The sequence below is a fragment of the Felis catus genome, chromosome C1 (assembly GCF_018350175.1).
Source record: "Felis catus isolate Fca126 chromosome C1, F.catus_Fca126_mat1.0, whole genome shotgun sequence".
In the NCBI taxonomy this organism is placed as follows: domain Eukaryota; kingdom Metazoa; phylum Chordata; class Mammalia; order Carnivora; family Felidae; genus Felis; species Felis catus.
Genome location: NC_058375.1, coordinates 82,536,559 through 82,552,923, shown reverse-complemented (window position 1 = coordinate 82,552,923; position 16,365 = coordinate 82,536,559). Strand labels below are relative to the sequence as shown.

General features: G+C 37.6%; 1 pseudogene; it reads left to right on the top strand.

The window, feature by feature from the left end:
* Positions 1–15,400: 15,400 nt before the first annotated feature.
* On the top strand, positions 15,401–15,861 carry LOC101084126 (annotated as a pseudogene).
* Positions 15,862–16,365: the final 504 nt, after the last annotated feature.

The window sequence follows — 16,365 nt, the reverse complement described above, 5'->3', positions numbered from 1 at the left end:
ACTATGTGTGGAGATGGATATGTTAATTAGCTTGACTGTAGTAATCATTTCACTATATATGTATGTATACCAAGACATCATGTTGTACATCTCAAATATATATAGTTTTCGTTTTTAAATTAAAAATAGATGAGTTTTTTAAAATAAGGTACTTTGAAAAGAGAACTACCCCACAACCCAGCAATTGCACTGCTAGATAGTTATCCAAAGGATACAAAAATGCTGATCCGAAGGGGCACATGAACCCCCATGTTTATAGCAGCACTATCAACGATAGCCAAACTATGGAAAGAGCCCCAGTGTACATTGACTGATGACTGGATAAAGAAGATGTGGAATATGGAATACTACTCAGTGATTAAAAAGAATGAAGCCTTGCCATCTGCAGCAACATGGATGGAACAAGAGTGTATTAGGCTAAGCGAAAAAAGTCAGTCAGAGAAAGACAGATATCACATGATTTCACTCATACGTGGAATTTGAGAAACTTAACAGATGAACATAGGGGAAGGGAAGGAAGGATAAGATAAAAACCAGAGAGGGAGGCAAACCATAAGAGACTCTTAAATACAGAGAATAAACTGAGGGTTGCTGGAAGGGTGTTGCGTGGGGAGATGGGCTAAACGGGTCATTGGCAGAGAGGAGGGCACTTGTTGGGATGAGCACTGGGTGTTATATGTAAGTGATGAATCACTGGGTTCTACTCCTGAAACCAATACTACACAGTAAGTTAACTAACTTGAATTTGAAGAAAGAAACTTAAAAAAATAAATAATAAATAATAAAAAAAAAGAAAGAAGTTTTGATTTCTCCAAAAGTAAAGGGAGAATATCCGATTTTCAGACAAGTGACACAATTTGATTTGTGTTTTAGAAAGTTCACTTTGACATCTGGGTGGAGGGTAAATTGGAGACTCATTCAATTATTACAGCAATTCAGGGGAGAAACCACAGGTACCTGAGGTAAGACCATGAAGGGCTGCGAAGAGGATAGTTCTCATGGAGACATAGGAGGAGATGGGGTAAGGAAGACCAAGAAATTCTTGGTCATCTAGGACATCTCCCAGGAACCAGAAGGTGGAGAGAAGAGGTTTATCAAGAAAGACAAAATATTATAGGGGTCTTTTTCAGACTCTGAAATCCATCTACAATCTGGGGTGGATTCATTGGTATGATACATTCAGCAAATTGTGGTGAACTCACTTGGATACAGGCAACACTGATGGGCCTGAAAAACAAGCCCTTTCACTTATATTACTATGTTCCGGCGAGTTTTAAAAATTGAATTATTTTCTGTCGTTGCATTGCTGTGGTTGTGCACGGCGATACTGTTATCTCCAATATGATACATTCCTACTGACTGGCTAGGTAATAATGTGTTTGATAATTACTCTGATATCCCATTTGAACATATTTTATTTTTACAATTTCTACTCAGTATGGGTTTTTATTTTTTTTTTGCAGGAACGTATATTTACTTTCCAGATCCCCTCTTAAGATTGAGCACAGGTAAACTTCTTTCATAAGGTTTATAATGTGCAAACATATATTCCTTTTTATGCTACTGGTCTATTTATTGGATTAACTAGACGGATTTGATGTGAAAGCTTAGGATGATATTGAAAACACCTCACTTCTATTGTAGCTAAGAAAATCAGCTTTAGAACTAGAGAGACCTTGTATTGGGCATTATGTATAGACCTTTAGCTTTTTTATCACAGCTGTTCTTTGTTGCCATGACAACAGAATTAACCATTTCATTAATATCCCTGAGAAAAGACACATTTATGCATGTCTGACTTCGAACGTAGTCTCTGTTCAGATCTCAAGGTCTTTGACGTGTTTACCTGCTTGCTTTTATCCTCCAATATTTTGCTTAATGCTTCTACAGGATATTTAAAGCAGAGCTTTATATTTTTAGACTTAAATTTCTATTGGCTACATTGGTTTGGCTGCTTTCAAATGTCCCCTGAGTGGTGAAACAAGCTTCAGAATCTGAAGCCGGTGAAAGCAATGGGAAAGGAAATTTAATACAAAAGAAAACACTTACCTGTTATAAGGAAAGTCACTTGTTTGTTTTTTCCTTCTTTTGGACTCCACTTGGTGAAATGGGTGTTACTATAAATACTGAGGAGTAATCCCTCATCAGAATGGGTGATCCAGCTGTTTCTGTTGCTGCTGAAAGCGGGTCATGTGCTGATTGCAATTGTGATGAAAAGGCAGGAAAAATTTTCCTAAAACAAGTAAAATCCATCATTTTGAAAATAAGACCTGAAGAGAATAACTCTGACCATTACCCTTAAAGGTATGATGATTCCTTATATGTTTCCATCTACCTTTTCTTTTAAAGGAAAAAAAATGTGTCCTAATATTGAACTTTTTGCAAATATTCCTATTTTTAAAGACCAGCACAGAAACTCCCTAATTAACATTAAAGCAGCTTGAGGAAGCTGTTAACTCTGTTTTCTATTCATTCACCTCAGTTAAATAAGTAGAATTACTTCCTCCAGAACGATTAGTTATTAATTTCTACCTTTTTTAAACATCTACTATTCATTAAGCCACTTTGCAAAGTGTTTAAAATGCATTAGCTCATCTAATAAATAACATGAGCCAACAGCTGTGTGAAGAAGGTACCACTATCCCCATTTCATAGCTATGGAAACTGAGACTCAAAGAAAACTTGTGTAAGACTTTACAGCTCCTAAGATTTGAATCTTAATCTGTGGGACCTCCAAGCCTGTACTAGTATCCATTAGGGCAAAGTGACGCCCTTAGCTCTTCATTTCTGCTCATATAAATATTGTAACGACACTTAAAATATTTACATTTCCTCCAAGGCATTTTGTCCTGGAAGAGGGAAAAGAGTCTGAAGGAATATTATTCGTAATAATTAAGCTCATAAAACAAGAAGGCAGATTTGAACCAGTGACATAAAATCTTTAAAAACCAAGGAAGGTTCTGTGAGACTAACTGCACACATATGAAGAGTCTTGAATGCTGAATAGCAGCCACTGTAATAAAGAAAAAAATTCTTACAGAGCACAATGATTTTTTTTTTCGTTTTTTTAAAACTTTCTTGAATTTCCCCTTTTTTATATCACAGCTTTATTGAGCTATAATTTCAATACTATAAAATTCATCTAAAATGTACAATTCAATAATTTTTAACATGTCCACCAATCTGTGCAACACCAAGGAAACATTGTACCCACTAACAGTCACTCCCTTTTTCCTTCACCCCTCCCTTTCCCCATCACCCTTAGCCCTAGGAAACCACTAACATACTTTTATCTTTAAACATTTGCCTATTCTGAGCATTGTATAGAATTGGAATCATATATTATGCAGCTTTTTGTGTCTGACTTCTTTCACTCAACATAATGTTTTCAAGGTTCATCCATGTTATAACAGGTATCAGTACTTGGTTTCTTTTTATAGCTGAATAATATTCCATAGTATGGATAAACCACATTTTGTCCACTGATGAACATTGGGTTGTTTCCACTTTTCTGCTATTGTGGCGATTATGAATGATACTGCTGTGAATATTTGTGTACTTTTTTTGTGTGGATGTACGTTTTTTTTTTTGAGGCTTTGTTTGCTTTTAAGTTATTCTTATCTTTCAGAAAGATGGAATTCAAACATCTTCTGATGACTAAAGACCTCACGGAATTCTAAACTATAATCCATATCAATGCTTTACTTCTACTTTCTATGAGTTATAGATTAGAGACAGAGTAATTTGTTCAGATAACATTAGTCAAGATTCTTAGCCACTCATAACTTTCACAAAGATAGTCAACTGATTCTTTTCCAAGTGACAATGATTATTTGCCAAGTTATTTAAAACCATAAATTTAAAAAACACATGAAAACATTTGCATAAAATAAATTTATTATTAAATTCTCAGATAGTAATAATCTGTATGTCTTATCTTCTTATCAAATATGCATTTTGGAAACACTACTTTTTCAATGTAACTAAATACTTGGGAATGTAAGACAGAAGAAGAAGAAGGAGAAGAAGAAGGAGGATAAGGAGGAGGAGGAGGAGGAGGAGGAGGAGGAGAGGGAGGAGGAGGAGAGGGAGAGGGAGAAGAAGAAAGAAGAAGAAGAAGAAGAAGAAGAAGAAGAAGAGAAGGAGACGGAAAAGGAGGGAAGAGCATGTGTGCCTATTTTTCACTTTTAAGTGCTAATCTTGAGAAGGATTGTCTAACTTCCTTCTCTCCCACTGCTGACAAAGTCAAGACCTAACCTTTAACAGACCAAAGAGAGTGGCTCTGACTTCTTTTTCATTTAGTTATATGCTTCTGTTCATTAAAAGCTCAGAAGGTTTTGAAATTAGAAATAAGCACATAACTTATTTTCTGAAAGGGAAACCCTGTAGGTTTCTCCTATTGGTGGGCTATTTTCTTATATGGAATGAACAGCAGAGTTTATCTTTTGTCCGAGTTGTATAAAGACCATGAAAATCATAATCTTTTTCTAAAATACAAGGAATCCAAAGGAAAGTTAAGAGTGAATTCTTGGTATTTCTAAATGATGACTTTTGTGGATCCTGAGCATAGTGTTAACATCCATTTCAGAATCCAACAGAAATTGCATCAGCTAATAAGGTAAATGAGGTTTTTAATAGTCGCTTCTCATCTCTGCACAAGAGGGCAGCCTTTCACCAAAACCAAGGAAACACTTGGGCAGGACATTTTGTTAATTTGTATAGAGACCCTTCCAATCCTAGAACTTCCAAGGGGAAGGGGCCTGTAGTGCAAAGAATGAAGAAGTTATGAGATAGTTAATAACATGCGCTGTCAATCCCAGAAGACATCTGCCCATCTAGATCACCATACAAATGTTTGCGGCTTCAGTGAAATTTTTCTTTATTGTTACATAAATGTTTGAATTTCTTAGACTGCGGTGGACAAGTATAAACTTCTGAAAATAATGCTAGGGATAAGATATTTAAAAAAAAAAAATCAATGAAATCAAATTGCTCCTGAAATCAAATTGCTCAACCTTAAAAGACGGTATTTTTTTTTCTTATATCTCACATGGATTTTTTTTATTAGTTATCCCTAATCAGATTTTAAGGTTTTAGAATCAAATTGCCAAAATCAATTCGAAGTGAGTAATAATTCATATTGGGGCAATTATAAATTTAAATTATAGAATACAGTTGAAAAGATTTACCAAGAAATTAAGAGAAACCAAAAAAAAGTTGCTATAATGCACACACTTTCAAAATAATTAACCACGCTTGACAGGAAATACATGATTTAAATGTATTATGATGGCATTCAGAATGCTATTTGAAAACAGGGTTAAAGTCAATTTGTCACACAGAAAGGTAAATGTAATCATCTTTATGTCCAAAGCTTTGCAATAATATTTTCATGAGTATAAACTAACCACAGTCCCCCTTTTTTTCTCTTAAAGTTTATGGAACTTTCAACTAAATATTTCACAGGAAATTACTGTCTCCAAGAATATAAAGGGTTTTTATATGAAGGATGCTGATCAGTTGTTCTCCATGGATACAGAGAAGCAAACAAGCAGAAATTGGTTTAATATAGCAAGAGAGATTTCAATTGGACACAAGGCAAAACTTCTTGACTATCATGGTGATAAAGAAAAATTGGGGAAACCTTTTCAATAATTTTTCAAAGATAACTGTCAAAAAACAGCCAGTGAAATGGATAGGAGATGTCTTTACTTTTATTACTTATATTAATAAAATTGAGGACCAGACAGGGAAATTAATATAAACCTAATACTATTTCCACCATTTTATTTGTTTTTAAACAGAAGTAGTCATTTCATACTAGTTAATCAGCTAATAGTAAACAAGGAACAGCATTTCAATGCCCATCAGGTTTAGTTTTATAAATACAAACAAGCATATTTCCTTACAAACCCAGTTAAGAAGTCGACAAACACCGGACTTTCCTTTTCCTCTAGATCACATTGTCTTGGGGGAGGTAGGAGGGGGATAAAAAAGACAGCCAACATAAAGATGTGCTTTTAGCCTCATTTGCTCAACAAATTTTATTAAATTGAGAGCTCCTAAAATGTAGGGATGGCAGACGGCACGCACACTGCCTGGCACACAGTAGGATATCAGCGTAGGTTTACTGAATTATGACTCCATAAATTGAATTTTTTTTTCTGTTCCATTAGAGAATCAAACTCGAAGCGCTTTTAATTTCCCTAGATCACGGCAGAACTAGAGACAGAGCTCAAGCTAAGCAGCTCGACTGTTTGTAAAGCCCTTTCATAATCTATATAAACCTGTACTACTTTTAACTTGCTCCTTAGCACACCGTACGAACCAAATACTTACGAGTCTTACTCTACTGAGAGTAAACTTCATTTGGCCACAAATATTTGTCTAACATTTACTATGTGCTGGACACTGTGCCAGGTGCTGGAGACATAGCCTCAAACAGGGTAGGCACAGTTCCTGCCCTCCTGGAGCTTACACTCTAGAAAATGTAAGCTGTTAAGTTGGCAGTGAAACATTTAATTATTGTTTCTATAAGTGCTACAAAGAAGTCCAGGGTGTTAGGGAAGAACATAACGGTTGGGGTCAAGGGTGATCTCAGAACCTGTTAACAGTAGCAGAAAATGGTTACAGGATAGATTGGGTTGATATTGAGAATTGACTTTATTTTTTTTAAGTTTGTTTTTTTGTTTGTTTGTTTGTTTGTTTGTTTAGACAGAGTGAACATGAGCAGAGGAGGGGCAGAGAGAGTCCCAAGCAGGCTCTGCACTGCCAGAGCAGAGCCCAATGCAGGGCTTGAACTCACAAACCATGAGATCCTGATCTGAGCTGGAATCAAGAGTCAAATGGTTAATCAACTAAGCCACCCAGGAGCCCCCTGAGAATTGATTTTATAAACTGAGATCCCAAGGATGAGAAAGAGTAGCCAGGTGGGGAATCAGGGGACAGTATAGAGGGAAAGTTGTATTTCAGGTAGGGTGGAAGGGGATATGCAAAGACCTAAGTCGGGGAAAAGCATGGCACCACAGAAGGAAGAAAATAAAGGCAAAAGTGGAAAAGTATGGAGAAGGAGGGGAAGTTTCTGAGCTCGATCAAAAGAACAAACAAGGCATCAAAAAAAAGTGATGAAAGGTCAAATTGAGGTACTACCTGCTGGGGAGAGACTGACTCCCCTTGGTCTCTCCCTTTTCAGTACCAGGACTATGCTTATCATTCCTCCACAGCATATTTCCACATGCCCACCACCTTCCTAGCCACTTGTCAGCTCTTGCTCACCAGTAAAGGGGATGTATACTCCAGTGCAGTTGTTTTTATGGAATTTACTTGCCTATGGAAGCATCCCTTTGAGGATTTAATCATAATGTGGAACATTCTCTATCAGGGCAATGCTGAAATAGGAGGCATAAATGGTGCATAATTCTTGAAAAGCCCATCGTAGACTTGGGTCTTTATAACAAAATAAAAGCTCCATATTAAACTATAAGGCATTACACTTCTGTAAAATAAATTAAATAAACGGCCAGCAGGGGTGTTTTACACAATTTATTGGTGCCCTCTGCAGTCAGTGCTACATCTCATTAGTGGCTCTGTCACTTATGAAAAATGTGGCACCTATCAGCATCACTCATTAACTTAAAGCATGTGCCCACACATCAAATATATATTTTTTAATTATGGGAACATGCTATAAAGAAGATGTGCACATGTGCCATGAACAACAAAGGGCATTCTAACCTCTCCAAACCTCTTCTGGGTTCTTTTTCCTACCAAAATGGTGAATAAGATACTGTTCTCATCCTTTCAAAGTTTTTTTCTCTCTACCGACTTTTTCCACTTGCATTCATTGCAATAGTCCAGACTTTGCCAATTTTTTTCCTTCCTGACATTTCATTTTTAATTAAAAATGACATTTTAATTAAAAGGAAACATATGTAGAATAAACAGAATAACTCACCAACAGCAGAGACTGGGGTTGTCCTGTCGGCCCAGTTTTAACCTTTCTGGCTCATGAAAGGCTGTGCTGGGCTTCTCCACAACAGTTGCCAAGGCACATTCTTGACAGAAAAAAAGGGAAAATTTTAAAAGATGCTCATCAAACCAAATTCCACCCACACCCAGAAGTCCCTAGGAAGTGCTGAGGGTGAAGAATGGAGATACTATACCCACTCCAAACTATACAGTCCAGGACTTTCAGGGCTGGGAAAATCAACCTTTCTTCTACTCAAAATATTAAAACTATCGTTTTGGTAAGAGACCCCAGTTTTACAACTTTTCATGTTTACAGATGGCCTGATTTGGCAATCTTAAATGTTAAGAGAATTAGAAATCTGGCAGGAGGTAAGCATAGCCAAAAGTAAAGTATTACAATTTAAAACCAACCACCCTTCTATGAGCAGCCGTGACTTAAGACAGTTTGCATCTCCCAGAGCCATCTTGCCTCTCCTATGAGAGCTGGTGCTGGAAGGGTCCCTGGTCAGGGTAGGGGGTTTGGGGGGGGGGGGATGGCGTGCACCAACCCTCTCCCTGGAGTGAGCTGAATTCCTGCACAAAAGCATATTGTGGTGTGGAAGGGAACAGCAGCAAGACCGAACAAAATGACAAGAGAGAAGCCAACGATGGATGAACACTGAATGCAGGCAAGTAAATGATTCTTTAAACAAAAACACCAAATAACATGAATTGGCCCATGTCCTCAGAAAGCAGCATGAGGATGAGGATCAACAGGAATCACCATGATGACCCAACTTGCCCCAGATGTGGTGCACATTTTCTGACAAGCATAAGGGCATCGGGACAGATGAAAATCAGTCACGAACAGTCATTGTAATTATAACCCAGCACGAAGGGAGGAAGGAAAAGAATCTAATTTTGTGGCACCTCCCAGATGCCAACCAACTGCTTTCTCATTCCAGTTCAAAGAAGAATTCCATACATCAGTGTTATGGATTGAAATTGTTCCCCCCAAAGAGATATATTAAAGTCCTGACCTCCAGTGACTCAGCATGTGAATTTATTTGGAAATAGGGTCATTGCAGATGTGATTAGTTAATTTAAAATGAGGTCATAGTGGAGACCCACAGGTTTTGGAAGGAGCATTTCATACTTCTGGCTCCCCAAACCATGAGATAATAAATTTGTTATTTTAACGCACTCAGTTTGTAATGGCAGTCCCAGGAACCAAATACCGTCAGATGTAACTGTCTTGGCATATTACAGAGGAAAAAGGAGGCCTAGAAATCCGAAACACTGTCTCAAATACCGTCGTTGTTGAGGGTCCCAAATCAGACTGACACAAAGCCCAACGTGCTTCACCATATGTTACAATGCCTTCAGGCCTTCAGACAGTTATCTAAATTAGAATTCCATAATATGACATGAGGAGTTCATGACTTTGAAACACATAAGCAACTAATATTAATGAAACAGCTCACTCCCCATGTTTTTTACCAAAAAAAAGAAAAAATGATCTCGTTTGAAGAATAACCACACAACCACCAAACTGGATTCTTTTAACATGTATTTACTGAACTCCTATTATCTGTTTCTTCAGGTATTGCTCTAGGAAACTGCCTTCAAAGGTTTTTCAATGAATCGGGAAAGCATACATGCAAAATTAGGTTACAAAGTGCCCTGGTGTCATGGGCAGTATAACAGTTATGTACCTGATATATACTGGGGACTAAAGAACTGTCCAGAGTGATCACGAATGGGGCTAAAATTCATTCTCTTAGATGTGCAAGCTATCAAATTAAATATGTATTAAAAGGAATTTTTATTAGCAATGATCATTTGTGAATAGATTTTTCAGAGAAAGTGTGAGAGAGATCTATATGAATATGTGAAGCAGCTGTATGTTCTCATTGCCATCAGCTGCCCAGTTGTCCAAAACAGGTTTGTGTATAATGAGAACCAGCCCACCCACCTCTGTACACAGATTGGATACTGGGGATGGAAACTACCCATTCCTTGCACACACGTGTAATTTATTGTTGACTTACTCTTCTATTTTCTTCATTAGTAAAACTTTACCCTTCCTGAAGACTCTACCTCAGGCAAATAGCTTGATTTTTCATTATAGAAACTTCTGGAAACACATACCAAATTTTCCTTAGAAAGCATCAGTAGTTTGTGCCTTAAGAGTCTTTCAATTCCTTCCTTCAAAAAATTCTCACCTTGCTATTTCCACCAATCCTGAATGGTTGCATGGGGATCCTTACTTAATCCTATCAAGTCCCCACATTGAAACACATCTTAAACAAAAGTTTCAACTCTAAATAAATTCAAACCTGGCTTTCCGTCCCTGTGTCCGTCCCTGGACACTATCAAAGTTCTACTGAGAAGGTATGTTCTCTCTTACCCTAGTAAAGAAGTAATAAAGATAAATGGAATCATATTAAAATTTTTAAGTTTATTTGAAAAAAAATCGATTCAAATCAGACGGTGATCAAACCAGAAGTGATTAGTGACTAGAAATACTCCACCAACAGGAGCTAGGGGCAAGACTTTATGGAGAAGGGGTAGAAACAAAGCAAGGAAATTATGTGATAGGCTACACCTTAAGTCCTTGCATTATTTGGGAAAGCCTAGTTGGCTGTTTGTGACTGGTTGTCCTTACGTCTTGATTTCTTGACCTTGAGGCACTTACAAGTTCAAGTTTCTGGTTTGCTTACATAGATTACTAAGTCATTAAAGCCACTTCAGTCTAATGACCTTCTTGTTTAATTAATTTAACATAATAAACTAAATTTTATCTCAACAGGTTGTGCTAGGCTGATGATATTTGGGAAGCTAGTATTTAACAATAATAGTGAACAAAGAAAAGGAGACAAGTGTGAAGAGGAAATAACAACTTTAGTTTTTAACACACTGAAATTTAGGTGTCTGGGAAATAGCAAAGTAGAGAAGTCCATAAAGGCGGTTAAAAAGAGCTTAAGAGAAGGATTTGAACAGAAGATCTGGAGTCATTACCCAGATCACTCAAGAAGCAGGTGGAGCGTGATACAGAAGGAACCTGGGCAGAAAGCTGAGAAGGATTCATTTTAAAAGGATGGGGTGAAGGAGAAAACCCCCCAGAAATGAGACTAAGAAGTAAAAGGATGGGGAAAATATCCAGAGAGTTAGCTATCATGGCATCCAACAGTAAGTAGACAGTATTTAAAAAAGTAAGGAGGGATCCACAGCGCTAAATATTTCAGGAAGGACGGACACACACACACACACACACACACACACACGAACACCAAATATGGTGAAATTTACCACAGAGTATCCTCCAAAGGAGAGCTAATTCAAAATCTAATTACTTATGAAAGGACCTTAACCTCTTCAAGACAATTTTATTGCATTGCAATGGACGTCATTAACTTTGGGGCACGTAATTTCAACCTCTCAGGAAAGAGTGAGCCCTAGCTGATTAAGAACAAAGTGGCTTTCATGACAATAAACAAACAAAAAATGTTGTTTCCTAGATTATATGATGCAAAGAATGGCTTAGTTTTAAATTTCTTTAAGTAAACATCAGTTTTCTTGGAGCTGTTTAATTATCAAACTTGTTCCACTGTATTACCTTAATCCCTGATCGAAATGAAACAACAATATGCTTTTTTCTGGTCATTTCATAATCATTCATTAAAACAGTAGGATCATTTATGCAAGCTAAATTCTCATCCCCAATCTCCCAAAAGACTACATGGCATATCCTATCCGTGGCTGCTAAACAAAAGCTTTTCTCTTAAAGTCACTTAACTTCCTTCGGTTTTGTTTTTAAGCAAAGGGATTTATCAGGTTCTGGGCTTTGTTTTGCATTTGAAGCTTTATCAGCGTTAGATATGCTTGATTTGTTTTTCAGCCAGAGCTTCCTAGAGAGGTAAGACAAGTGGCTGAGTGATTTGCCATCGAGGCCCAACCAAGTTTGGGGTTCTTCAAGCTTTTTCTCCTTCTTTGGATGGGCAAACGTAAAGCACCCTGTGGATTTAAAAGTTAGATCACTTACTGGTGCTGGTGTTATGTGGACACTGCCTGATTTACTGACCTTAGGAAATAATTTTGACAGCACACCAAATCATCTTTAGCAATCCTGGAGAATCAAGACCTTGTTTAGATGTAAATTGAACTCAATGACAACTATCCACAAACTACCCAGGACATCTAGTTGCATTCATCAATGTTTGAAGAAAGAAAAAAGCTAACCAATCATTAAAAATCGTTATTGCCATCCAGAAAAATGCTAAATATGTATCTTCAAAAATAAAGATCACCATAAGCCAACCAAGAAATCATTGAATTAGTAATTTTTGGCCACTCACTAGGCCCAAGGCATTGAACCAGCTGGTAGAGAAGAGAGGTGGAAGGGTGGTAAGAAAAGTGCTACATAAGGCTGCTTCTTCCCTAGAAAAGTTTAATTTTTTTAAATGTTTATTTATTCTTGAGAGAGAGAGAGAGAGAGAGAGAGAGAGAGAGAGAAAACAGAACACGAGTCGGGGAGGGGTAGAGAGAGAGGGAGACACATAGTCCAAAGCAGGCTCCAGGCTCTGGAGCCAAAGTCTGATGCTTAACCGACTGTGCCACCCAGACGCCCCACCCTGGAAAAGTTTAGAATTGGAGTCATGTGGGACAACTGTTAGTTTGGAACATGATGCCAGGTTATCTTTAATATGATTTCTTTTACAATGCATTTTAAAGTTCCTGTGTATTATACCACATACATATGTACATATAAATAAGTACCCAAAATACACACACTAGAGAACAAGAGCCCCAAGGGAATAGATTAAGCACTCCATTCACCTTTGTATCCAAAATGCTAATCCCAGGACCTGGCACCAAATAATCACTTAAAAACAGTTGCTTGAAGGAATACATGATTGCATTATTTCATTTGTGCTATTATTATGGTTGTTATGGTAGATATAGAAAAGATATTGAGGACAGTTAAGCAATTGATTATCAATTACCTCCAGTGGGTTCTAGAGACCGATATCAATAAATCCACATTGTTTTTCTTCAGGAACATTGCTTTTTCATGCTAAGTACATGTTGACTCTAAGGATGCTAATAATACCTTTCTCCCCCCACAAAATTATTCCTTCCCATTTAGACTCTGTTTGTATTTTATATTCAAGAAGTTATCAATAAAGTTGTTACTAAGTAGCCTTATTTCAGGGCATTTTTAGGCTGTATAAAATGGTCCCGCCTTCAAAGTGCCAAGAGCTATTTCTGCTGAGGCATAAGCCACATTACAAGATTGTGAACAGTTTTTAGGAGTCATTACACTAAAAAACGTTATTATTTTTTTATTTAAAAATTTTTAAACATTTATTTACTTTTGAGAGACAGAGAAAGACAGAGAGTGAGCCAAGGAGGGGTAGAGAGAGAGGGAGATACAGAATACAAAGCAGGCTCCAGGCTCTGAGCTGTTAGCACAGAGCCTGATGCAGGGCTCGAACTCATGAGCTGTGAGATCATGACCTGAGCCAAAGTCAGATGCTTAACAGACTGAGCCACCCAGACGCCCCTGAAAAACATTATTTTTGAATAGCATAGTGGAGTTTAAGTTTATACTTGCCTTCTACTTTCAAATTTTCAAGTACAAATGAAACAAATATAAGGCAGGGGGAAGCCCTAGTCAGACTTCTGGAGTCCATTAAAGACCTTGTTTTCCTCTTCATGCCATGTGACCTTAGGTAAGTCACTTAACATGTTTCTTCAACTGTAAAACAGCATAATAATACCTGTTTCACATGAATGAGATGATGTGGGTTGAAACTCATGTTTAATTACATCTAATTCATTTAACATTTTGCTGGTGCTATGTGAGAAGTACTCTCATTTCTGAAAGTGTACTGTGCCAATAACAAGCAAGTCAAGCACTAATGCCATTGTTTTAATAAAGTTGAGATAACCAAAGTTACTTGAACCATAATATATATTATATATATAGGTAATAAGGGAAATTGCTCAAAACTGTGACTTTTGTGTATTATATTGACTGGAGGAGTGTGTGTGCGTGTGCATGTGTGTGTGTGTGTTTTAATACTTTCTACACTGAAGGCACAGAGCCTAAAAGATTGCCAAAAATTTCATCGGGAGACCCTGAAGTGATATTGAAATGGGTCGAAGATTGAACAATTAGCTCAAGCTCTTCATTAACCAATGGATCTACTTCATTTGTGATTGTGATCCAAAGAGGGAAGGAAACGAACTCACGACCAGGACACAGAAGGAAGTGAACCCAGAGAGTCCCTTCAGGGAGGCCAAGAGAAAGTTTTTAAATTTTTCAATGTTTGGCCCATTTCAATGTCACTTCAGAGTCTCCTGATGAAATTCTTGGCATTTTCCCCTGGACTTTCAATGAAGAGCGAAGATACTTAAAGAATTAAATAAATAAATTGAATGAAATAAATAAAAACTAATTAATTACAAGAAAATTAAATAAAAAGTAGAGAGTGGAGATCACTATGAGGCCATGTTTCCTCACACAGTGGAGTCCAATCACTATAGCTAACAAAAAAGCTGCATTTTTGACCAATCTCCTATGCTGCTAACAGTGTACAAAGTATATCATATAAAGGTGATTGCATCTTCAGTCTGTCTCCATTGACTCTTCCTCTCCAACAATCAGTCTTCACCTTACTCCATGCTTATTTTGTCATGCTCTCCTTTTAAAATATACCCTACAATTAATCGTACTCTCACTCACCAGGCCATCAATGCCAAACTCCTCAGAGGAGCAGAGCAGACTTTTGGTGTCCTATTCTTTCTTTAATTGGGTATAATTTGGAAAACACTTCCATGTGTTACTGCTTCAACGAACCACTTACTTAAAAATACCATTGGTGTTCTAATTATCAAGTATCTTTTTGTGTTTTTCTCACCAATTGTTCTATTTTATATCTCTCTGCATTTGACACTTCCCTCTTTTTTTGTAAAGTCTGATCTTTTTCATGGTATCAGGAATCCATGTTCCATCTTGTGGCTCCATGCTCTACTACGACCTCTAAATTCTCCACAGGGGGCAGTTGCTTCTCAGCAACAACCCTCTATCATGGAAGGAAAGCAAGAAAAGGTCTTGGTCAGTTAGGTATCTCTGAGTTACTTAACCATCTGTGGCTCAGTTTCCTCACATTTAAATTGGGGATAACGATAGTGCCTACATCACAGGCTTGTTACGAGGCCTAATGGGTTAATTTATGTGAAGTGCTTAGAAAAGTTCATGGCACCTAGCAAGTTCTATAGAAATGTTTGCTGTCATTTTGCTACTATTCATGTTCCATAATGAATGTGTGTTGGTTCTAAGTCTTATCCTAGTCTAACTTGTATCATGCTTCAATATGTACCTGATGGGGTGGCCCCAGATGGAGTTGCAACCCAAGCAGATGGAGGGCTTTCTATCCCCAGCACCATGGCCAACAGTGAACACACCTTCATTGCCATCAAGCCTGATGGGGTCCAGCGCAGCCTCATGGGAGAGAGGTCATCAAGTGTTTTAAGCAAAAGGGATCCCGCTTCATTGCTATGAAATTAATTCAGACTTCTGAAATTAATTCAAGACCTTCTCAAGGAACAATACATTGATCTGAAAGACCATCCACTCTTTGCCAGCCTGGTGAAGTACGTGCAATCAGGACCTGTGGTTGCCATACTCTGGGAGTGGTGAAGACAGGTCCAGTGAGCTTCAGGGAGACCACCCCTGAGGACTCCAAGCCTGGGACATTCCATGGGGACATCTGCATCCAAGTTGGCAGAAACATTATCCAAGGCAGTGATTCTGTGGAGAGTGAAGAGAAGGAGATTGGCTTGTAGTTTCAACCTGAGGAGCTGGTGGATTACAAGAGCTGTGCTCAGAATTGGATCGATTTCTGAGCGAGAACACACGTGCTGTGCTCACTCCATTTCGTCTCCCTCGCATGGGCAGGGGGCCCAGGCACTAGCAAATCCAGTTATTTTTAAGAATTTCCTCATAATCTGGAGGGGAACTCTTGGAGCTGGGAGTGCTTCTAGTACAGTACTCTGTGCTAGCATTAGATTAAAATGTTTATCTCCGTGCCCCAAAATGTGTACATGATGGACTATATGGAAACTTTCTTGAAGACCAACAATGTCTTATTTATGTATCTCACACAATGCTTTGCACACTGTAGGCTGCAAGTAATGTTACTTAATTGAATTGTTAAACTGCTTACATTAGAAAAGTTCTACTTTCTATTTCTTCTACTTTTTACACTTCTTGCTAAATTTTTACTCTCATAAGCTCAAATGTAATCATAAATTAGGGTGACATGTAAAACTGCTGGTTCTTGAAAATTAAGCCCTGGAAGTATTTTAATTTTATTATGAACCAAGAAGCTGTGTCATTTTTTTTCCTAA